The sequence below is a fragment of the Acipenser ruthenus genome, chromosome 6, assembly GCF_902713425.1.
Source record: "Acipenser ruthenus chromosome 6, fAciRut3.2 maternal haplotype, whole genome shotgun sequence".
Lineage (NCBI taxonomy): Eukaryota > Metazoa > Chordata > Actinopteri > Acipenseriformes > Acipenseridae > Acipenser > Acipenser ruthenus.
Genome location: NC_081194.1, coordinates 63,804,685 through 63,829,498, shown reverse-complemented (window position 1 = coordinate 63,829,498; position 24,814 = coordinate 63,804,685). Strand labels below are relative to the sequence as shown.

General features: G+C 36.1%; 1 protein-coding gene across 1 annotated transcript in view; it reads left to right on the top strand.

Annotated features, from left to right (window-relative positions):
- Positions 1–12,549: 12,549 nt before the first annotated feature.
- LOC117410621 (glutamate receptor ionotropic, kainate 2) overlaps positions 12,550–24,814 on the top strand; it is a gene marked incomplete in the record, with an annotated part of 207,397 nt that continues 195,132 nt past the window's right edge. The window contains 2 exon segments of the mRNA XM_059025657.1: positions 12,550–13,377; positions 13,545–13,912.

Genomic DNA, 24,814 nt, shown 5'->3' with positions numbered 1-24,814 from the left:
TTCCAAAAATGATTATCATATTCACGAAGGGGGTTGCATGAGATATTTTGCAGATGTATTAGAAAAAAACATTATTAAAAACACCTTACTCTTTGATTTTTTCTGAAAAATAATATACTGGATTTAAACAGAAACAAAAAAAAATGGACAAAACAAGGTCTATGCAAGTGCATATCTCATTAAATCTACTCCTATATCAACAATATAAAATGGATGACATGAAGTAATATATATTTTTTCCATATCTGTGGCAAAAGGATTTTAATGTAACTAAACTATGGAAAATGACCTGATAATGTACTAACATCAGTCTTTAGTCAGTTCTATTGAAATGCAGGAACTTGCAGCCATTTTTGTGCCTTTGGGTCAAGACAACGCATGAAGACTTTTAAGAGGCAAGCAGTGGCTGTGAAATTACTTTCTAGGATTGTGAGTTTTGCCATCACTTACTTTAAAACATGCAGAATTGATAAAATATTTAATTGTTCCAGGTAGTCATCAAACAAAAGAAAGACAATACTTGCTCCATAATGTCCAGTGCAAGTATTCAGCCTATTCAAATAAAAGGTTTTCATCTATTAAACAGTGTGTTTTTTCTTTGTGTTATCGTTTGCCAGTTAGTTATTGCTTACTAGTCTGGAAAACAATCTAATTCTACAGGAGTATGCATCCTTAGACAGTGGGACAATTTCTGTTCAACTCTTCTTCACATACCTCTTTCACTGGGTTGTATAAATGTAAATTGATAGTGTTTTGAATGGAAAAAATCTCATCTCATTTGTATGACTATTTGGATGTGTAAAACCAGTTACTGGTTGACTGTAGCCTGCTTGTTCAAACTATATTTTTTGTTAAACTAAGGTATGTTTATTTAAAAATATGTAAACGTCTCTAATGTCATTTTAAAAAGTTTAATTCAGGGCACAAACAAACTGTTTTATTTTGTCTGAAGTACTACATGTACAGGTAGTGGACAAAAAAAATGGAAACACCTGGGTAAATGAGTGACACCAAGTATATTGAAAGCAAGGTCTTCCACACAGGTGTGGCTCATGCGTTAATTAATCAAATAACATCCTGGCATGCTTAGGGTCATGTATAAAAATGCTGGACAGGCCTGGTTGCCTATAATTATGGCTAGCATGGCTGCAAGAGGAGACCTCATGACTTTGAAAGAGGGGTGATTGTTGGGGCGCATTTGGCAGGAGCTTTAGTGACCAAGACAGCTCAACTTGCTGATGTTTCACGAGCAATGGTGTCTAAGGTGATGTCGACATGGAACTCCGAGGGAAAGACATCATCAGCAAAGGGCAACAGTGGGTGGAAGCGCATACTCCAAGATCGTGATATCCGTGCATTAATTCGAAGTGCAAGGCAAAACAGGCTAGCAACTGCAGATCAATTAACTGCAACCTGGGGCGCAAGCAGTCAGTTTCATCAAAAACAGTCCGTCGAGAACTCCACAGAGCGGGATACCATAGTGGCCCAACACCCTATTAAGTGACTTTACATTGGTGTTTCCATTTTTTTGTCCACTACCTGTAACTAGCATAACACAGCATAGGGGAAACGAAGCAGTTCAGTCTCAGTGCTCATCTGTGATGTGGTACACCCTGCCCCTGTGTGTATTTTGTATTATTATTGTTTTACTGTATGGTTTGGTGTGCTAAAAACACGCTTATTATTATTATTATTATTTACATCCTGGATGGGGTTAAAATGCCCCATCTAGATAAAATCGTGAGAATGCGTGGTCAACAGCAAGTGGTTATTGACAAACTGGCTGTTGACCATGCATATGAGTAAACCTGTGACGAATGTGGTCAAGGGATAAACTAGGTAATTGATAGCCAGTTAATCCCTCAGCCACAATATAAAAATAAGCAGCTTTGGCTGAACGAGGTTAGTGTGTTCAGAGGTGGAACGAGATGTGAGTCGTGAGATCAAAATCAAAGCTAAAATCCAAATAACAACTGCTACCTGTGCTGGTTTTACACCTGTTTTGTCTGTTTTGTTTTGGCCACTGTGCCGTTTTGTTTGTTAAGTGTTTTGTTTTTTGTTTAAATATTTTATTTATTATTAAAACTCGTGCATCAGTGCTTCCATACCCCAGTACTGCATCTGTCTCCTTCCTGTTCTGACATCACCCACAAGCAATCCATGACGTCATTACATCAATTTGTAAGACTGCTCAATATTTTTTTTGTGGACAGTTGCAACAAAGAACATATAATAAATGTATCTCATTTATCCACAACATAGTGAATTGTTGTTAATGAAATTGTTAAAAAGAGCAAATAAATGAAAGAACACCTTCTGGGCTTCCAGGACCATCCACAAATAATATCAACTGTAAGGTGTCTTAGAACTGTGCTGATCTTGCTCCAGGCTTTGGTATTTCTAGTTTGTCAATTAAAGGCTGATTTGGATTCTTTATTGTTGGAAGTCACGGCTTTCATAGATCCCTCCACATACATGCATCTTATCTAGGGAAATAAATTCCTTGCAGATTGCTTTCTGTTTATTTGTAAGCAACTCATTAGTTAAGGCCTTTTTAATGACACTGTCGAAGGCAATCTAAGATTTAACTTTTTTACCTGTGCATGTTGATGAGAGTTTGTGAAATGCACCAACATATAATTGATATATTGAGTGCAGTAGTGCTCGTGGTGAATATACAATACATTGTGCTTTTTAGTGCAGTGATGTTCCGGGTGGGTGCTGACCTCTGGAGACAGCTCCAGAACGTGTTTATCCGTCTAACGAACAAACAAGCAACAGTTAGACAAACAAAACAAAACACTCACGATACAATAACATGGGTCCTTCCGGTCTCAATACAGTCACCAAAACGAAGGAACAGATTACGATTCTCCATTCCTTTTTATGCTGTCACACATGACCTCTTGGTATGTGCAACCACCTCGTCCAATCTGCGGCTGCCACGTCGTTTCCCTTCCGGGTCAATGCGTTATTGCAACGGAGTCTCGCCCCCTTCCTGGGAACTCTGTTCTTGCTGCTTAGCGCCCTCACAGGTCGGCAGGGAGATTTACAACCAAGAATCACTGTATTTCTGTCACACTGTGTCACAGAATTTGTGAATTATATTGAGAGAAAACTTCAGCACAGGTGTTTTTTTGTATCCCCCCTCCCCCCAGAATTAAAAATCCTAAAATGAACTAAATTTCAATATATTGTATTTCTGCAATGTATGCACATGGATTGGAAAGGAATTGCAAACATTGTTGGGGGGGGGGGGGGGGTGTAACAGTCTGTCCATTTATTTAACAGTGTGTAAGGGACTGTAGTGGTGTGTATGTAGTATAAATTTGTATATCTACGTATATAGTAAATCATGTTGTCCTGTGTGAAATAACTTTTGTTTCTGTATAGTTGTCCTGTAGTTCCATGATGCACATTCTATAATAGCATCCAAATGTATCTATATTGTTTTTGTTTATTTATTGTAATTAAAAATAATAATTTAGCTCTAGGTGAATATGACAGGTCCCCTGCTAAGACTGGAAACTTGACACAGCCAAGATGCAAACCTGAGCTCCTCTGACTGTATGGTGACATGGAGCACTGTGCTGTCATGCCAGGTTAGCCACTCGGGGATGCAGATAGTATTTCTAGGTATGTATGTGTGTATGTATGTATGTATGTATGTATGTATGTATCCATAAATGTCTGCCCCAACATTTGTATAATTTATCTCTCTTCAGCCCTCTTGACCGGTCCTCTTTGTCACTAGTCATGCAACTTCTTTGTCGTCTAATATGGATTTCAGTTTCCAATCCTTTTTATTCAAGAAACCACTTCCTGGTACTCATAATATCATGGCCGGTGCGTTAGCTCATATACAGATATTCAGATTCCATCATAAAGTCTGCAGCTCATTGTGACAGGATAGCTGTGTGGGTGATGGGAAATAACCAGACCAGTCCCTGTTTTCTGTGTGCAATACACGCAGCTTTATTTTGGCCAATGAAAAATAATAATGGAGCCAGGATACACAACAATGTGTAACCTGGCAACCACAAAAATAAAGTAATAAAGGGAAAAAGGAACCAGGGAAAAACGTGCACAATCCAATCCCAAAAAAACCCCAACAAAACAATAATCCGTCTCTCCCAAATCCTCGACGGGAAAACGGGCGTTACCAGTCCGGCACTTCCGGGTTCGCGCTCCTCCTTTCCACTCCGGAGCGTCCCGTTAGTGCTCTGGCAGATAAACGTAAAACAATAATTAGCAACACACGCGCCACACACCCCTTCTCTTTGTTTTCCTTCCCCTGTTTGTTTGTATCCTTTTTATTATCGTCTCTCTCCGTCTCTCTCACACAGTACCTTGCAGGAAGGAGCAGAACCCCGGGCCACGCCCCCTTTTGTACGCCCCGTCCCGTTCCCATTGGTCAGCGAGGGCAACCACCATCAGCCAATGCATGATTGCCACCGCGCTTCCCGACCGGGTCTGTGACGTTGCGCACCGCGGCTCCGCCTGCTCCTCCCCCCCAGCGTCCTCACCGGTCGGAAGGGAGATCTAAAACAAGAGTTCACTCTCTCTTTGTCACACTCATCCAACACCTTTGGAAGTTTTGCAATCAAATCATCATTCAACTACATCTCTCCTTAGTAATCTCCTGGATTCAGCCCAGGATACATGGCATTTACACCCTTGAACTAGATCATCCTATACCACCGGCTGGAGTACTTTTCTCAACAATTTCTGAACTAAGATGCATTTCCTCAACCCCTTTCAATCAAGACTGGATTCTTGCTTTTTATTGTTCATTCCAAGGACTTTCACTATCAAAGTCTACTTATCTAGAATCCAACATCAGTATTATGTGATATCCTTTCTTCAACACTACACTCCATTCCAGCTGTGTGGGATCTTTAAGAGCCATCATACTGATCAGATTTCAAAAATGGATCGGTTGCGGCAAGGACAATGTATTCCGCTTTCAAAAATCAACTCTCCTCTGTGCCCCTACACTTCCATACTGACGTACATCGCAGAACACAAGACTATTTCATCCTCTGATCCTTTGTTCTTCAATTCAAGCCGGTCCATTGTAAAAGAAAATAAAACACTACACTCTCCTCTATGCCCATATGCTTCCATGCTGAAAAACATTACAGAACGTAAACCCAGACTCCACATTCTACACTTCACATTCATTCAGAATCGGGGCAGCCACTTCAGCAGCAAGAGCAAAGATTAACCAGCATCTAATAAAAAATATGGGACACTGGACCTCATCAGCAGTCGAAGCTTACATTCATTCTTCACCAGCCAAAATAGCATCTGCCCATCAGTCTATTGCTAGCATGTCCACAGTGGGGACGACCTATCCGCCTGGGCCACAAAAGGTTTCCTCTTAAAAAAGAAAATAAATAAAAATGAAAGGTTTTTTTTCCTTTCCACTGTGCAGAGGGTCTTCACATAGTCAGTAGGGTACAGTTACTAACCCCTGTTTCACGTTAAGTGTTTTCTTTCTTTTTGTGTTAAATGCTTTCTCTCTTTTCTATATGCATTGGCTGTTCTCCTTTTTTCTTTTCATAAACCTCTTCTTTCTGGTTCGCAAGCCTCTTTGTATGTCGGGTAACCTCAAAGACGGTGCCCCTCTTTATATGTCGGGTCACCTCAAAGACGGTTGCCCCCCTCCAGTTTGTCAGGTCTCCTCATTGACAGACCCCCCCCCACTGCATATGTTGGTCCACTGAAGAGCTGGAACCACTTTTACGTGTTAATATTACTAATCAATGTGTTTTCTTTCTGGTTCGCAAGCTTCTTTGTCTGTCGGGTCATCTCAGAGACGGTGACCCCCTTCCTGTTTGTCGGGTATCCTCAAAGACGGAACCCCCTTTTATATGTGGAGGGCCTTTGAAGAAGGGAGCCTCTCTCTTTATATGTTCTATTTGTTACTATCTTTATGTCCTAAACATTACAGCAGGTGGCCTAGCTCCGCCCCGTGAAATCTATCTATCTATCTATCTATATATATATATATATATATATATATATATATATATATATATATATATATATGTGTGTGTTTGTGTGTGTGTCTCTGTTAATGTACTTTTTATTTAACAGTAAACTAACAATTCAGAGATTTGGAAAAATATTATAATTAGGGCTTCTGATTTTCAGTTTTAACCGATAAAACCCAATAAAACACCCCCGATATAAAAAAAAAATTAAATTGGTGTATAGCCAATAAACACCGGAAAACACTGTAAAAAACTGTGGAAATGGTTAATCTATTCACGTTGACTCTACCCTTTCCACATTTAAAAAAATAAAACCTACTACAAAAATAATAATAAATACATTTCCCTGTGCTGCTGGGCAATGTCCCACCTTCCTGACTTGTATCTATCATTGATTAGTTCTGAATACTTTAAACCCGCCCCAACTACTGAGTGACAGCACATTCCTACATTTCTATTGGAGACTCCGCTTGCGAGATTTAAAATTAGATTACAATCAGGATGGAGGCTTGTTAGCGGGATTTAAAACTGTATTACAGTTACGACACGGAGGACTTAAAACAGAATTGTGGCGAAATGTACAAAAATGTCTCCACACAAAAACCCCAGAAGAATGTGCCCATTATTATTATTTATTATTATTTATTTCTTAGCAGACACCCTTATCCAGGGCGACTTACAATTGTTACAACATATCACATTATACATTATTTCACATTATACAGATATCACATTATTTTTTACATACAATTACCCATTTATACAGTTGGGTTTTTACTGGAGCAATCTAGGTAAAGTACCTTGCTCAAGCAGTGTCCCCCACTGGGGATTGAACCCACAACCCTCCGGTCAAGAGTCTAGAGCCCTAACCACTACTCCACACTGCTGACCATAGGGATTTTGTTGTGGAAGACAGCAAAGGAAAGAAGGTACAACTTAAGTGTGCAAGTTCTGTCAAGTTACTATACATATTTTGACACCACAGACACAAAAAAAAATGCTCAAGCATTTTGGAAAGTAACCGAAAACACTAATTTCATACAGTATATCAAAAACGAAAGCACCGAAAAAAAAACGGTTTACATAAATCTCGAAAATAGCTAAAAATAAGCACCGCAAAATACAATTAATAAAACCTGAAAAACAGAAGCCCTAATTATAATGCATGCATGTGTAGCAAAAGTCATAGCATAATAAGATGGTTTCCCTCTTTGAGTAATATTTATCTAATGGTTTCTGTTTCAGTATGTGGAATATTGTATGCTAAGCATTTTCGCTAACATGAGTAACTAAATGTTTATTTTAAAGATTATTCTGTTGAATATTGATTGAATATTTAAATATAGAACAATATGCTACTATTAGAAAGTCAATGAAACACATTCAGATTAATGACTTTATAAATTATGACATTATTTTATAATCACATTCTTAATTTGGCTCAGTAGTCTTAATTTTCTTAGAATACCATTTTGGATTAGGACTAAATATACTGTATTTCCTTCACCAATTTATCAAATTACCAAATTAAGTCTTAACTAGAACAGATTGCTCCTTTCCTCTGCAGTTTACAAACTTCTAAATAATGTATCTGATAGTTTACTGCCATTTTCTACACTTTGTTTACTACTTGTATAGCAGGGTGTCTATTTGATATACAAATCTGTAACTTTGCCTGCTTCATTCCCCTGCCATAACAAGCTTCTTTAACAATCCAACCAAACCACGCTGTCATAGACAGGCTGCTACAGAAGAAAAAAAAAACATCAAAACAAGAAAATAATTTGCTTAACAGGATACAGGTATGAAATAATACTTAACATGGTTTGCTGTTTTGCTTTGCTTTTTAAGGCACTTATTGGTGCAGCCTTGGAATCTGAATTTATTTAATTGACACCACTAAGCCACCTAATACACAAAATGACCTAAATATGAAGACTATGCTTTAATAAACATATAATTAGCATGTTAAGTGCCATGTGTTACACGAAACGTGTTTTTATTTTAAACATTTCTGACACCATATTAGATTAAAGACTCATTTTTCAAATTATCTCACACTACTTACTGGGTCCTTGGTTAGTGACATGGAGAGAATTTCACTCTCCAGGTGAACGACCTTGGAAATGCAAGTGTAACAGAGGCCTACAAGTAAAGAAATGTTATTGTTGTGTTTTCTACTGACTCTTGTCATATTAGCTCTTTTATTTAGCATAATGTAATCAAAGAAACTACAAAATGATGGTGCAGAAGTCAACCAGAAGCCATATTAGTAGTACAGCATTTCATGTTAGATTTTAAAATGTCACATTTTTTAATTTGTGTCAGCCCTTCATTAAGTATATGGAAAACTACAAAGCGGTATGTAATTCAATATGTTAATGTAATATTATTAAGCAGGTTTTATTCAACTTTATGAAGCAAGATGAATTAATTATATAAGGTAATGCAAAACTTTTGACCATAGCTGTATATGCTCTAATGTAGATTTGTCTATTCTCTACCTCTGTCTCCTGGCAATAAATATGATTTTATGCAACATTGTGTTTGTATTTTGCAAGTTATTCGTATAACTTCCACAGGCAGATTAGGTGAATAATTTTCTGTTGGACATGGAAGACTGCCTGTAATTAAATAATGAAGTGTGTGCTAATTGAGCTACAAGTCACACCAACAATTGCAGGGACTCAGTAGCACATCTATACTCTCTTGTTTCTTGTTCACAGTGGGCTCATTGGCTATGTATTTACTCTTCACAACCAGGGTACACACCAAGGAACCAAGAAAAAAGGATTTTTAAAAAGATTTTGAAGAGTTATTTATGTTCTATCACAGTTGTTAAATGCTGGGTGCAATCCACACTCTTAAAGTTTTGAGGTAAAAGCTCATAGGCTTACCATCTGAACAGCAAATTTCTCTGGCTCAGTCATTTTAATGAAACAATTAATCAGACTAGCACCATTCTTTTGAGTGCATTATAAATGTACCTGGACATTAAAAAGGACAGCCATAATATACATACACTAATTCCATTAAAAAAGTAGCCTAGGAAAACAAATTTAAAAAAAAATAAAAAATAGGACTTAGCAATAGAATTTATATAGCACATACAATGTTAAAATTTAAATTATGTACAATAATACTGGCAATCATGGCAACAAATGATTAGCAAAATAAACAAAATATTGATAACGTTTTGGTGATGCACTAAGCTGTTGGGTGTCCTTGAACCCAGCAGGCCAACTGTACCATTTGTTAGTATAGGTCAGAATAAACTACCAACATTAGGCAGGGCTATTTATTTATTTATTTATGTATGTATGTATGTATGTATGTATGTATGTATGTATGTATGTATTTATGTATTTATTAATTAACACTCTTAGGAGAAATATAGGAAAAAAGTAAATACTTGTCATACAGTAAGAAATAAGTCACCAACGTAAGGTAAAAATCATCATCTTCTTCTTCTTCTTCTTCTTCTTCTTCTTCTTCTTCTTCTTCTTCTTCTTCTTCTTCTTCTCCTCCCAACGTTTTTAGGCAGATTTTTGCAGGTTTCTTGAAACTTGGCTTGTGTTTTTGATATATCCACCTTAAATGGCTTGGCACTTTGATAACTTGGCGTTTTTTCACATTTCCAATGTGTTTTTGTTTCAGATTTAAAAGAAACATGGCAGTCACGTTTCTTGATTAAACTGGTAGAAACCTTATAAGCTTAATGAATGCTGTTTCTTTAAGTAGTGATATTTCTTTTTTTTTTTTTTTTTTGTCCGGCAGGAGGCGTGTCTTCTCCGTTGTCCAAACAGAAAGATTCCAGTCTCTGGGACTGGTTTGGCTGAGCTATTGCAACAAATGAACTTCTTTCTCTGGCTCTTATAATACTTCACAACTCATTCTGCCTTTTCACATATAAAGGTAAGAGTTTTTTTTTGTCAGTCACTAATGTTCCATATTTTATCTGATCCATTGTTTCCTGATCCTGCAATTTTAAATACTGACTGCAATTTTAGACAGTCTTTTTTATTATTTGAAGATCTTTGACAATAATAGACTTGTTGTTGGTTATGTTACTGGTATTGATTAACATGCTAAAATCTTTATTATTCGTGTCCGTAATGTTATTTTTTGGCGTCTAGTGTAAAATCTGGGGAGCTACACATTAACGCTAAAATGTGTATTGCATTTTGAAGAGGTATTTGATCTTTCATCTATGGAGTAAAATGTGCTTTGTGACAGTGCGCGAATTTGTTGGGCATGAGTTCCATTGTCGATGTATGAAAGGTTATGAGCTGTTGCTTAATAAAGTGTGTTCAGATATGACCTCATGCATGTTCAATTGACCCCTATTTAATATACACGTCTTTTCTTTTCTGACTGCTTTGCGAGGTTGGGGAGATTTTAGGGGTCACTGAATGTCTGCAATACAAATGCTTAAATACGTTAACTTTACTCTGTCTCGTTGTTACTCTATATGAATTTCAATTTACATGCAAGTACCGTTTCTTTTCATAGAAACTTTCCGGTATTTTTTTTTTTTTAACAACTTTACATAACATAAAGCAATACGTGTGTGTGTGTGTGTGTGTGTGTGTGTGTGTGTGTGTGTGTGTGTGTGTGTGTGTGTGTGTGTGTGTGTAATATCAGAATATGTTTGCATTCGATTAATCTTCTTTAATGTGCAGTACATTCGATGCACGCTGTATAGAAACGTTTGGTTTAATGTGCTGGGGAATATATATATATATATATATATATATATATATATATATATATATATATATATATATATATATTACCATCATTAGAACGTACTACTGTATTTGATGATTTCCATCTTCACCGGCAAGATATATCAACACCGACCCGTAAGCTTGAAAGGATGTTGTGACTAGACAAAAGTTCATTTATAACGAATACACTTCTTTAATTAGAATACAAGTGTCTTCACAGTAACAAAAATGAATTACCATCTTATACTACTAGCATTAATCATTTATAAAGCACAGCCTAACTGACACATCGTATTTCTAATGCTCAAAAATAAAAGGAAAGTAAAGACCAATAATCTGAAAATCTGGATTTTGATGTTTAGGTTGACATGTTTTAATAATTGATGTGCTCAGTAGATCGTGTTAGGGTGCGCTTTTGAAACATGTATGAACAGAATTTCATTAATTAACAGTTCCATTAGAAAGGCGATTATCTTGCAAAAGAGATTATTCTTATATTAATGATAATTACAGACCCCCTCCCCCTCAAGGGGAATTTATCTTAAGGAAAATTTGCTATTTTATTTAAAGGCGACTGACAATCATAGTTTAATAAAAATGTGTTATTACATACACCTTTAATGTTGATAACAAAATGATGATTTCATATTTTCAGTCAAAGTTAAAGGGGGTGTTTGTAGTATGACATATGACGTCTTTGCAAAGTAAATAAAAAAGTATAAAGACATCTTATCGATGAGAATGACGATGTATACATTATTCATTGGAACAGGGAAATGTTTACTTTGAGATATTGATTGGAGGATAGACATTTGTCTACCTTTCAATCAAGCTGATATAGTTTAGTGCTGGGATGCGATCTAGATACAATAAAATATTTTTGACAGCTAAGCCTCTCAAAGTAATCAAGCCCTTTGAAGTACATTACAATGTTGACTAAAATAAAATTACACTATCAAGCACTCTTACCCACCAGTTTAAATGCATAACACACAATTATGTCGATAGTCTACTGATTGCCTCTTTCTGTCATCAAATATTCTACATGTAAACAGGGGCCAGTTTAAAGGGGGTGTAAAGGGAGGGTCGATTTTAAAAGTGAAAAGGAAAAATGTGCACTCCTGGTCTTGACAAGGATTCGTGACAAATACATGGTAATTAGTGATGGTGTTACTGACTACAGTTCTGCAAATTAAATAATGAAGGGCAACGTGTCGCTGTTCGTGGTGCTGAAATCAGATTTTTCTGTATTTATTAATGGATCAGTAGGCAAACTGCAGAATACTTGGCGTGATTATATATATATATATATATATATATATAGAGAGAGAGAGAGAGAGAGAGAGAGAGAGAGAGAGAGAGAGAGAAAGAGAGAGAAAGAGAGAGAGATTTTTTCTTAAGTGTACAAATATACAATTCACACACACACACACACACACACACACACACACACACACACACACACACACACACATACACACACACACGCACGCATTGATTAAGTAATATTATCATAAAATAGTTTTCAAAGAAAAAATATGGTACACAATTGGGGAACCGAATAGTACATCGTAACTGAAGCAGTTGCTAGGCATCTGTTTTTCAACACGTCAGCCTTTTTGAAGGGCTTTAGCAGGTGATCGCGGTCTCTCCCCTTAGCTGGGAGACCTGTTGCAACATTCGTCTATTTAATATTATTATTATTATTATTATTATTATTATTATTATTATTATTATTATTATTAATAGTAGTAGTCCTAGTAGTCATAGTCGTAGTAGTCGTAGTCGTATTATATCCACTAAAATCCCTAAAATGTAATATATAGTCACAACAAAGTCCTGTAATTGTAACGAGCGTGTGGAGCGTTGTTTAACGACATACATGACGCACACCATATGACACACACAATGCACGTAATTCCAGAGTGCAGGATCCCTAATGAAAACACATTTCGAGGGACACGAAAACAATAATTTGCGTACATTTTGGTAATAGGAACTACTCTGGGTGATCTGATATAGTAACAAAGCAAGATAGAAATACAAATCCATGTATATTCTACTAAACAGCGACTATCTCCTGATATTAATTTTCTCACGTTCCAAATATTCTGTCCAGTATTCATTTGAAGTAAATTGTACAACGCTGGACTCGTATTGTTTCTTACAGTTAGAACACTTGCGATTGCAATACAGCATTCATTCTCCTAAATCCATGACCTGCAGCATTAGTTTAAAATAAAATTTACACATACCGTATGAGGAAACACCTAAAGAAAGAAAAAAAGTAAAAAAAATGAGCTTAATATTGACACAGCTTTGATGGTTGCGTTGTGTTTCTTATTATGGGCAAAGTACAAAGCGAATTTTGCCATTTAGTCATTAAAATCCTGATCCCTGTTTTGGCAGACGTTGCCTGAACAACTCGAAGGCTAAATGATTTCGACCGAGCGAGCCACCTATTAAAATGCATGCATTGATTTTTCAGAGCGGCACACTATATTCCCACCGGTAGGGAACATCTATAGAAACAAAGAACATTAATACGTAAATGAATGAAATCCCCGGTACCCTTGCAAGAAGGAGGAAAGGTGTAATGTAATTTGCATGGCGATAGAAATCGGGAGACATTTCTGGTCAGCATTGAAGTAAGCTTTTTTTTTCTCTCACGAATCTTGGCTGCACGTCAGAAGCTGTGCAGCAGTGCAGTAGAATGGTAGCATAGTCAACCACTGCCTATAGGTAGCTAATGCAATTTGCATTCCTAAGATTCTCCTGCCTGGATATCTAGCGCTCCTGTTTTTGTTTCTTGCAGGCTACTTGTGAATGGATTTCTTCAGGATTTGCACAGCCTAACATGGGTGTCCCGCCATTCCTTGCATCAGAAGGTTTCGTCTTGGCGCAGTGAATGAAGAACATGCAGTGATTGCAAATGGATTTGGGAAGCATATGTTCTATTCTCTAAGTGACCATGCCGTGATCCTCACTGAGGGCCATCACCCCGCTTAACGTCAATATAACTATTCTGGGGAATCTAACAATATAGGGGAATAAATACTGTGCATTATACGAACAACATGAAGATTACTTCCCCAATACTAACTAATCTGATCTTCAGGCTTCTTCTCCTGATATTACTATGTGTGGGATATTCTCATGGGATGCCGCACGTTTTACGATTTGGTAAGATTTATTTTTTTAAATATATCTATGTATTTACATGCATGTCTTGCTTTCTTGAATATCTGTTGTTTTGTGTTATACTTCAATTCTTCTCCACAGTTTACATTTAACTGTTGACCTCGTTGATGCCCTTTCACATTTGTCATCAAAATAGGCTGTGTTGCAGCTTATCTGAACGTTTCCTACTGCTCCAACCTAAACATGTACCTGGCCGGCAACAGTGTACAGCGAGTGATAACACAGCAGCGAAGTAAACACTAACTAGTTCTGCTAATGTTATGGCAATACATTTAGAATATAAAAGTTGCCCTTTTAGCATCCATTGCTAGATGGAAATATTTTCGATAGGTCTGGGCCATAGACGTGTTTTGGTGGCAGTGTACTGTACATGAGCAGATACAGTGTGCCGTGGTAAGGATGCAAACAATAAGTTGATGAGATGAACAACTGTTGTCTGCCTAGAAATGACGTTTACGCAAACCAAGGTGGCAGATAACGTAATTAATGTTACTGTCAAGGGAAAATAAGCCTGATTGGAATTCTTACGATGAACTTCACAACTCTTCATTAAATACAAAAGGAAATATGGAATGCTTCGACTTAAGTTTGGGAACATAGTGTAATGCAGTGTGTTGTAAGCAGACCTGACCATTATATAATTAAACGTACACAATACAGATTACGTTTTAGTATCAAGAAAACAATACCATCTGATTTGTTTTTGTTTGTTTATAGTGTAGATACTGTCGTTATACAAATATATACAATGTGTAAAATACGAACAATAATACTGTATGCATGGCGTTTTTTGAGTATATGAAGTACATTCTATGTAACTTTTTTATGTTCGTAGTTTGTTTCTATTATCATTTGCTGTCCAATACATTGAATAGTCTCTTTGCGTGTTGTCATTGTGATATCTGTTGTAGTAAAATGTGCAGCAGTTGTATGTCCAGTTTCAAACTGTTTTGGGTATGTTTCATTTTCTGCTTTGTATTAAACATTTAATATAATAAAGAAATATATAGGATTGCTGTCATTGCATATTTAAGCATACATTTGTATCTATATTTTGCATTGTGTTGCTTGCAAATGACATCCCTATACTCGCAAATTCAGGCTACCGTCTAGTCTAATCAGTAAACTTGCATTGTTTGAAACGTTTTGCAAGTCTTAAATGCACCGAATTGAGTATATATTGAGCATTTCATGTAAAGAAGTACTTTAGTTAGATTATGGATCAGGGTATTTGATTTTACAGTACGGTACTATTAGTTGTTTCAATCGTGATTGGTTTATTGAGGTGCTGCCTGCCTCACGTTGCTAGTAGCAACCAACCCAGGGAATGCATTGTTCTATAAAGGTGCGTACTCGTTTTAAAAAAAACAAAACAAAACAAAACAAAACAAAAACAGCCACACAAAAGTGAACAATGTACGGTGCAGTCTATACGGTATGCACACGCTACGTTTGAAACAGAAACACACACACACACACACACACACACACACACACACACACACACACACACACACACACACACATATATATATATATATATATAATTAGTCCAAAAAGGCGTTTAAGAGTATAAGGATATAGCAAGGTAAAATACTCTGACAAATGTATGAATAAATAAATAAATAAATAAATAAATAAATAAATAAATGTACATGCTCACAATATAAACATGGTTGGTAATGGCATCGCATAATATTTAATTAGATTGCTTCTACCGTGCGTACATAGATCATACATAGATCCTGCAGGCCCTGCTTAAAGAGAGACTGTATCCCCAGATAGCTGCCACTATGGTAACGAGCTAGGTTTTGAAACTTTCGCTGGAAACGTACGGCAGCATTCATTCTCAAAGCACAGTCTATTGCTTGCAAAATCAAAATGCTGGATGGTGTTATTTTTCATTTAGTTTTTAGGAAAAACAAATAAATACATAGACTTACAGGATAAAAAGCCACCACACAAGTCAAAGTTTAAACAAACCTTGGAATGTGCGATTTGTGCACGTGACAAAACCGTCAAGTTCCTATTTACATAAAGTGTTTTGTACATTTATCATCAGCCTAAATTCCTAATTTGTCTTCTTTTTCTCTTTATTTATTTACTTGTATCATTTACAGCAAATGTTCCAAGTTCTGTATTATTATCTCTGATCCCGTTAACGTTCTTGGTTTGTTTGCCTCCACTTTCTGTTTCCTAGTCGATCCTGCCTTCCACTTCCCTTGTGCTTTCAGTATCCCCCTTTCAATTTTCTGCTTTCCCGGTGTGTCACCTCAACGGGACACGGGTGGGGGGAAGGGGGCTCAAATACAGAACTAATTGGATAGCCCAATCCAGTTCAACATTAACAGTTCAAAAGCCTCACAGCACGAATATATGAAAACTTATTAGAGAAAACAACCTCGTGATATAACGAAATTTCTAGTAATGTTTTTGATGCAAGAGACAATGCAATGCATTTACAAAATCATGAAATCCAACAAGGAGCATATTGTAAATTAATATTCTCTCTTGCACCACTGAAGTCGCGTTCATTCTTTTATCCAAAATGGTGTTTAAAATGATTGTCTACCAATAGTGAATCAACATATCTTTAAACGTGTGTGTGTGTGTGTGTGTGTGTGTGTTGTACGTAGAAAGTATATTTCAAAGCATAAAATCTGCTGCACACAGTTCTGATAGCTCTACATGTGGTTTTAAAGCATTCCCTATTCATCGTTCGGTTACAGGTAGCGACTCGGGGTTATTACTGTCATGTTATGTCGAGTTACAGCATTTTATAGCGAAATTAAATATTAAATACAGGCTTGACTAAATGGAGGTGTGTCAGAGATTATAGAAGCAACATGTCTGTCAGTTAACTGTTTAGGTCAGAAAAAAGGATGTTAATTTACCTAAAGCAGCTGATGAGACGTATGGATTGTTGTCAGGCAACTAGAGTTTTATAATGTAATCTTAGAATGTGTTTTTATTTGTTAAGAATATACTTAATACATACACTAAAACACAAGTGTTATCAAAATAAAAAAAAAATAGTACATACCAACATGCGTTTAAAACTGTTGCATACGATTTATGTTGAATTAGTAAACATTGGTATTACAATGGATAGTTGACTTCCTTGGTTAGTACAGTATATAAAAGAATACCACAATTAGAAAGCAGCTAGTTTAAGAAAGCTATTGTTCTTTTGGAATTGTTTTATTAGAATGCTTGGGGAGTGTCACACTCGTTTTGTTTTGCATAGAAGTGTATTGTGAGTGAGATAAAATACTACAGTACCTTGCTTAACACCTATATTTAAAACATATACAACCATTTTATTTTTTGTTGAACCACTCACGGACCCCACATCTTATTAAAAGTCATCACTCATCACCCGTATACAGAACAAACACACATACAAAAACAACAAAATCATTATACACTGTTTACGTTCGTAGTAGGCTACCTTAGTGATGGTTATTTGAAAGATAGAATGAGTAGTTCTACACAAGAAATGTAAGGCTATCAAATGTTTCTTATTGAAGGGGGACCATTTTTTAGTTAGTAGTTCAATTCCATACCATAATGTAAAGGAGATTATATTTATGTGGACTTCTAATATTAATTGAAAATGACATGTATATTCACCTAACGCTCAGTGTTATGGAATCCTTTTGAGATAAAGATAGCCCTTGTAAAGATATATATATATATATATATATATATATATATATATATATATATATATATATATATATATATATATATATATATATAAACATGGCTATTGATTGCTTGAGATTAAACAGGGACAGTAAGATTTCAATTTGATAACGTCACAACCCTTCCTATAATGGTATTAAATTGCCTGACTGAAGTCACCATGGTTATAGGGCGATAACGACCGTTTGGATTTAATAGAATATAGAAACAACAGTACAGCACGTCTCTCTCACGGAACAAGAATCTTAACGACACAGTATTGTCACTGACTAAATAAAATGTCCAGGACAAGTTTCATTAAAAAGAGCAACGTAAATTAACTTCCTTTATTGCTATGTATGGGAAATAAAAATGCTTGTTTTAAAATTGGATTTCTACTTGTAACGCCAAGCCATTTTATTATCTAACCATTGCAGGATGTAAAACAAAACAAACAAACAAACAAACAAACACAACATTAAATGTAGTAACTGTAAGTGGCAGTTACATTTTTTTTTAAACTAATTAGTCCTTGTTTATGTTGTTTTTTAATCCATGTTCAGAACATCACAACTGAATACGCACTTCGTGCTCTAAAACCTATTTCCGTAACCTTGAATTTTTGCTGCGTGCACCATTTGAGCAGCAGAAACACCTTGGTTAACCATGCATACGTTTTGTAATCAAAATTGTAGTGGTTCTATTGTCTTCTGTGGCTGTAGTAATGATATGTAACTTGAACTCATAATGTTGAATTGCTTGACTATTGATAGCAATCACTGTGGTTATATTTAAAGACATTTACAGATATTTCTAAACAATAAAACTTGACTATATTATATAGTTATTCAATATGTATTGTATGGTTTTGTTTGTATATACCTATGTATGCTAAAACATACTGTATAAAGCATTTAAAAACAGTTTGCCAACCAACCATCATTTATCTCGATAATACTATTTAGAAGAAAATTGTGTAATGACCTACTGCACTTGCTAGAAGGTTAGTACTGTATGTACCTAGTGGCCCATAGGGATGGCATGGCACAGCAGGAGGCTGTGTGGTCCAGTGGTTAAAAAAAAAAATGCTTGTAACCAGGAGGTCCCTGGTTCATATCCCACCTCAGTCACTGACTCTTTGTGTCACCCTGAGCATGTCACTTAACCTCCTTGTGCTCCGTCTTCCGGGTGAGATGTAATTGTAAGAGACTCTGCAGCTGATGCATAGTTCACACACCCTAGTCTCTGTAAATCGCCTTGGATTAAGACGTCTGCTAAATAAATAAATAATAATAATAATAACATGGTAATCCTTGAGAATGATAAATTCAATGGGCTGATAGCAATCAGATCGATTGAATAAACAAAGTGCAACATGGGTTTTTAGTGGTCTTCAGTTGAAGGGTTTATTATTACACATTGTGAGCATGTCATTAAATATATTGATCATCATTTATATATTTATAAATGGATTGTGTATTATTTATAATGTAACCCTTTACTGAAAAGTTTTACATTGAATTCAAATAGCATATGCAAACTAGAATACTATCCCCTTTTCCAGATCTGTAAACACAAACTGTTAATGCCGGTGGAACAATGACTACCGGGAGGTTAATGATTAATATACACTTCTTCAGAGCCTGTCAGATCTGATCCCTGTAGAATTATCATATGCTTAAAGTTGTATTTAAACAGAGGTGAATATAAGGTGTCCAGTATATAATAACCTGAACACAAGACAGCACTGTAAGGAGTCCATAGAAAGCCTGTAGGAACCATACATGTATTGTTCTATACAAAATGGCCAGCAACCTCATTTTCTAAGAGTAGATTCTGGGGGTCACACTTTAGTATTTGGTTTGGTCTGGGTATGTTGAACTCCCTGTTGTCTGTCTAGGTTTGCCCACTTAGTCTAAAATACATTTTTGTTGGGGGCAGATTGCCTGTTGACCTTAGAATAGGTACAGCACGTTAATCCTGCTTGGCTAAGCTATATCTCCATGAAGACTAGAGGTAGTCTCATAGATCTCACTTGAGAGCCTATAAGGAACTAATCTGGCTACTGAGCTCTCTATATCACCTAGCAGTGAGAATAGAGATTCTGTATATAGGCAGTTGCTGTCATCAGTCACACGCTGTGTTTAATGTGCTGGTTGATTTTGTAATGTTCAGTTACCAAGCTTTGCTTTTACAATACCAGTCTCCTGGCCCTCCTTCATATTTAACAATGGCATGCCATCTCTTTATTCATATTTTCATTTTAATAATGCATTGATGCAAGTTCCTGGTGCCTGACAGTTTAATCCGAAAATTATGTTGAGCATAATTATCTTCAAAAGCTTAATAAAAAAAAAAAGAAAAAAAAATGAAAGCCCATAATAACTTTGTAGATTTTTTGGCTGTTTGGAGGTGAGTTAAGGTCTAAAACCATTTGTAATTGGCAGACGAGTTCTTCAATATCAAATAACACTTATTGCTTTATTTTTTATGTAACAGAACGAAGATTTTTATGTAATACGACAAAGATTTTTTGGAATACCTTCCCAGAATAGAGTGGACCCATGCTTTTATGTTAAGTGAAAATCCCAATTAGAGCAGACTATTCTATCTACCCAGCCGTCACTCTAACTCTCACTCACTCTAATCCTCACACTCTCCTCTATTCCCCTCTCTGAGTAAATCCTGGGATCACTTGTGAACACCACACATGTATTTCACCAAAACTTTTAACTCATTCAGTGTTTCTGTTGAAGTAAGACATTAAAAAAATGTAAGTTAAAGGAAGTGATACTGCATGTCGAGTGCACATCTTCGCATCTGGTACCTCCAGGTATTACCTTGCGACTACCATACTACAGTACACTAAAGAATGAGCATGACATGTAGCCTGGTGAGCATGCAATATTGACTGGTGAGAATGTTAATCATTATCTCTATGGGGGAGGTGCATGCCCCCAGTGACAGTGTACATACATATTTAATGCTTATAGTATTAAATATGAAGACAAGTTGTCATGCAGCTGTGATCAAGCTTGGTATGTACATTTTGCACAAGTCTTTGAGGGTATCAGTATCTAGGTCAGGGGTGTCAAACTCTGTTCCTGAAGGACTGCAGTGTTTTCTGCCTTTCGTTCCACCTGAGCTCTCAATTACTTAATTGGTCTAATTATTTGATTAATTTGCAAATTTAACACTTTTTTTTAAGACTCAAAATGTTTTACAGGTAGTGTACCTTTAAATCAAGTGCATTTTTTTTTAAATCATCAACTTCCAAAGACCTTGAAAACAAATAATTTGATCAATTAAGTTAATTGAGAGCTTAAGTTGGAATGAAAACCAGAAGACCCTGTGGCCCTCGAGGACTGGAGTTTGACACCCCTGATCTACGTCATGTTAAAAAATAATGTTTATTCAATTTTTAATTACGCCGTACATAGTCGTGTGTTTTCAGATATTCCACCAACTTAAATTAATAATGATCGGGTTTGGTCTCTAACTCTGAAAAAGTACACTAGTAATGTGTTACCAGATCTTTAGCCTACAGTATATGTCTATAAAACAGTATGTACTGCAGTTGAATGTGTAAGAAATATTTTGGACAAGCAAAGCTTATATTTTATAGCACCATTTATTTCACATATTTGTTCTTTCACCATGTCATTACTTTGGAGCTTTCAAGCAACAAACACAGTCATAACAGTTATCCATTTTCAGCCAAGATAAGTTGACATGGATTTTATTTCTTTGCTACACTAGTTGTTCATAATCAACTGTGTTCCACGGCAAAGTGAGTGTTGTTGTTTTTTTACACCTCATCTCTACAATGCATTTTACAATGTGTTTCTGGGATCGACCTGTTTTACCACCACTATCTAGTGCCAAACGTGTTTGATTCTCTTACACAGAGATTGCAACTGTACTGTACTGCAGTTTAACAACGAAAAATCCCACAAATTGTCTAGATTTAGTTATTGTATTAAGTGCCATTAAAGTAAAAGCGTGTGATGAGGACAAAAGGACAATTCAACACAGTCTTCCATTACAGACCTATATCAGGGCCCTAAACAAGCTGTATTGAACAAACTTCCTAATCATTAATTCTCATTGAATAAATGCAATAAAGCCTCTAAATGACAGTATTATTGGTTACTGTAAAACAATCTAATGCATTTTCACTAGCATTACTGGAAAGGTACCAGCTGTGTTTCCACAACGGATTTTGCTCAGTACATAAATAAATCAATAGCTAAGGTCAAGCAAATGACATCCCTCTTCTTTTTTTTTCCTTCAATGACATCAAAGACTTGCAGGTTTCAGATTTTACAATTCTAGATAGAAACGTGAAGATCATCCTTCCGTTTACATTAACAAATATTTTACATAGCATTTTACATAGCATTCCAAAAACAATATTATAGTACATTGCATTTCTGTGTGGAGGCTACTGTTCATTGAATACAAATACAAAGAGAAAATACATTTCTTCAAAATAAAGTCCATTATTAGTAAAGGCCCTTTATGAATGGTAACCATGATACATTTGCACTGCATTTTCAGTTTACCTTGTATATATTATTTAGAATTACTAAAATAAACCATTATATTTGTGAGCACATATTGTAGTGAAATCATGAACTTTACTTACAAAAGTTAGGAATGTTTGTGAGGACTGTGGCAGGGTGAAGGTAAAATCTGGCATCCTGACAGGTGGTGACACTAGAGCTCTCATCCTGTGGGTCCACACCAAGATGGAACATACCTTAAGTATAGCGTTAGCTTGTGGCGGCCATCTTGGGAAGGACAATCACACTGGTGTTTCAAGTTCCACATCAGTCAAAGCCATTGTTTTTCCATGGAGACAGTCAACAAGCGATTGGGCATGGAGGATTGACGGGGCTGGGCTTGGGGTATAAAAGGAAACTGTGTTGATCAGATGGATGATGGTGATTGGGAGAACTAGGTCCAAACACACATGTCGGGTTACAGCAACAAAACTGCAGACATTTCTGAGTTGTGCTCCTCCCTGCCTCATTTGCCAAACATCATCATCCCTCTGATTAACACATTTCCCTTTTATGCTCCAAGGACGTCTAATTCTCAAATACCTGTTTTATGTAAAATAATAATGAATGATAGCTGTATGTATTGTTTTCCAATATATTAACAAACGAATGAAGTATTCACAACCAATTTGTCCTATTTGATGTCAACCTTATCAATATGCTAGGTAGGTGTGGGTTGGCAAAGGTGTGTTTAAAACAAATGAACAAGGTTTTAAAAAAGTATTTGGCATTAACTTCAATTTTAAAGATATTTTAAAACATTTGTATACTAACGGAGGATTTATTTTCATGACCACTTGTTGACAGAAACAGTAACAACTGATTTGCTACTGGTAATAACAATCAAAGTCAGTAGTAATAGTACCTATAGCTCTGCAGTCTAATCACACCCTTTCATTTTTGTTCAAATGTAGACATCCAACTGTTAGCTTAAACATCACTTGGTTATTGTACTATTTCCTGTTCTGTGCCGTAATACGTAGCAGCACGATCTGAACTAATAGACGCAGTGACAGTGCAGCTTCAAATGAGTTACTTTGAGTTCATTCAACCTCAAAATAGCCCTGTCACACGGCTGGCTGAGTGGTACCGTCAGATCCAGGAAATGAATAACACACAGGACAGATGAAATGAAATGATGGTTTATTATAAATAAAAAAAGGTTTTAACAAAACACAGGACACGGCACTTTACGCCAAAATAAATAGACAAACAAAACTGACTAACATTAACAAACGGTGAATGGACAGACACACAAACATGGTGAGTTTAAATAAACAAACAAGTATCTTGCTGGTCCTACCAGCACGCGATAGCAATTGTTATTTACTTCAGTTTTTACCTCCTCTCCACACCCGTTCTCCAATCACGAACACACAACCCCGAGTGAGTGAAACGTGCACCTATATATACTGTTGTGCCGGGATTCAATTACTAATTAATTATTCACTTGAATCCCAGCACGTGAATTAATTATGTGCAACCTCGTGCTCACATATTATATACTTTAAATGCACGTGAAGTGATGTGCAATCCCGTGCCTAAATACAATTATACATTTTAAATCACACGTGAAACACAGACCCGTTTATATCCCGTGTACCAATGCCTATACACCAACATTAACACACCACACGCAACAAACAACACAGAAATGCACACAGGGGCGGGGCACATTGCCACAAGCCCTTAATAGTTCACCACAGTAATACAACATTTTGCTTACCTTGTGCTAAAATAATGTTCAAAAACTAAAAAAAAGTACAGCTGCCATGAAGAATTAATGGAAAGTAAAATCTCCATGTTTTGTTCCTGGAATAACTGCCATTTTTGTGAAGAAAGGTATGGACTAAGGCCAGTAGAGTGCTCACATGTATTTAAAAAATAGCTGCATTTAAACCCACTTCATGGAATTATACAACATTTTGCTGAATATAGACCACATTATTGTACTACATTAAACATCAATTCTTCGTAAGCTTGCATGTATAGGTAATGTATGGGTAATTACCATGCCATTCCTATCACTGTTAGAATCCTTAGGAAGCTTCTAGATCTGTTCTAGATTTGCCCGACATGTGCATTTATTTATTTTTTTCCTTCTACCAAGATTTATTTCCCCTCCGTTTCTATATTTGTATGCAAAGCTTTAGCCACCCTTTACAATTTTAAGACGGTGAAAAAACAAATTAAAAAATATTTCAGCTAATTGACTTTATTTGCTTTAGTGCTGCCAGTCTGCATTATCAGCTTTCTTAAATTGAGTTTAGGACTGCCAGCTTTGTGGGTATTACACTGTGTCTTGGACTGTTGCCAGAATATGCAGAGCAAATATATTCAAATCATTTCTAAGCTGCTTCAAATATTCATGTTTTCACTTGTAGCATGGTTTATAGAAATGTGAAACTATTTATGACTTGCAAACCAGTTACATGCCAAAAACCATCTTACTTATGCTGTCTGAAAAATAAACAAGTATGACCCTTATTGAACCCAACACACTAACAACCATCAATTCTCATTCAGTAGGGCCAGTACAAGGCTGCACAATGCCATCACCATTCTCTTTACATGATTGTGTGTGTTTCATGATATGAGACTACTGTTTTCTGCAAAAGGTATGACAGTAAAA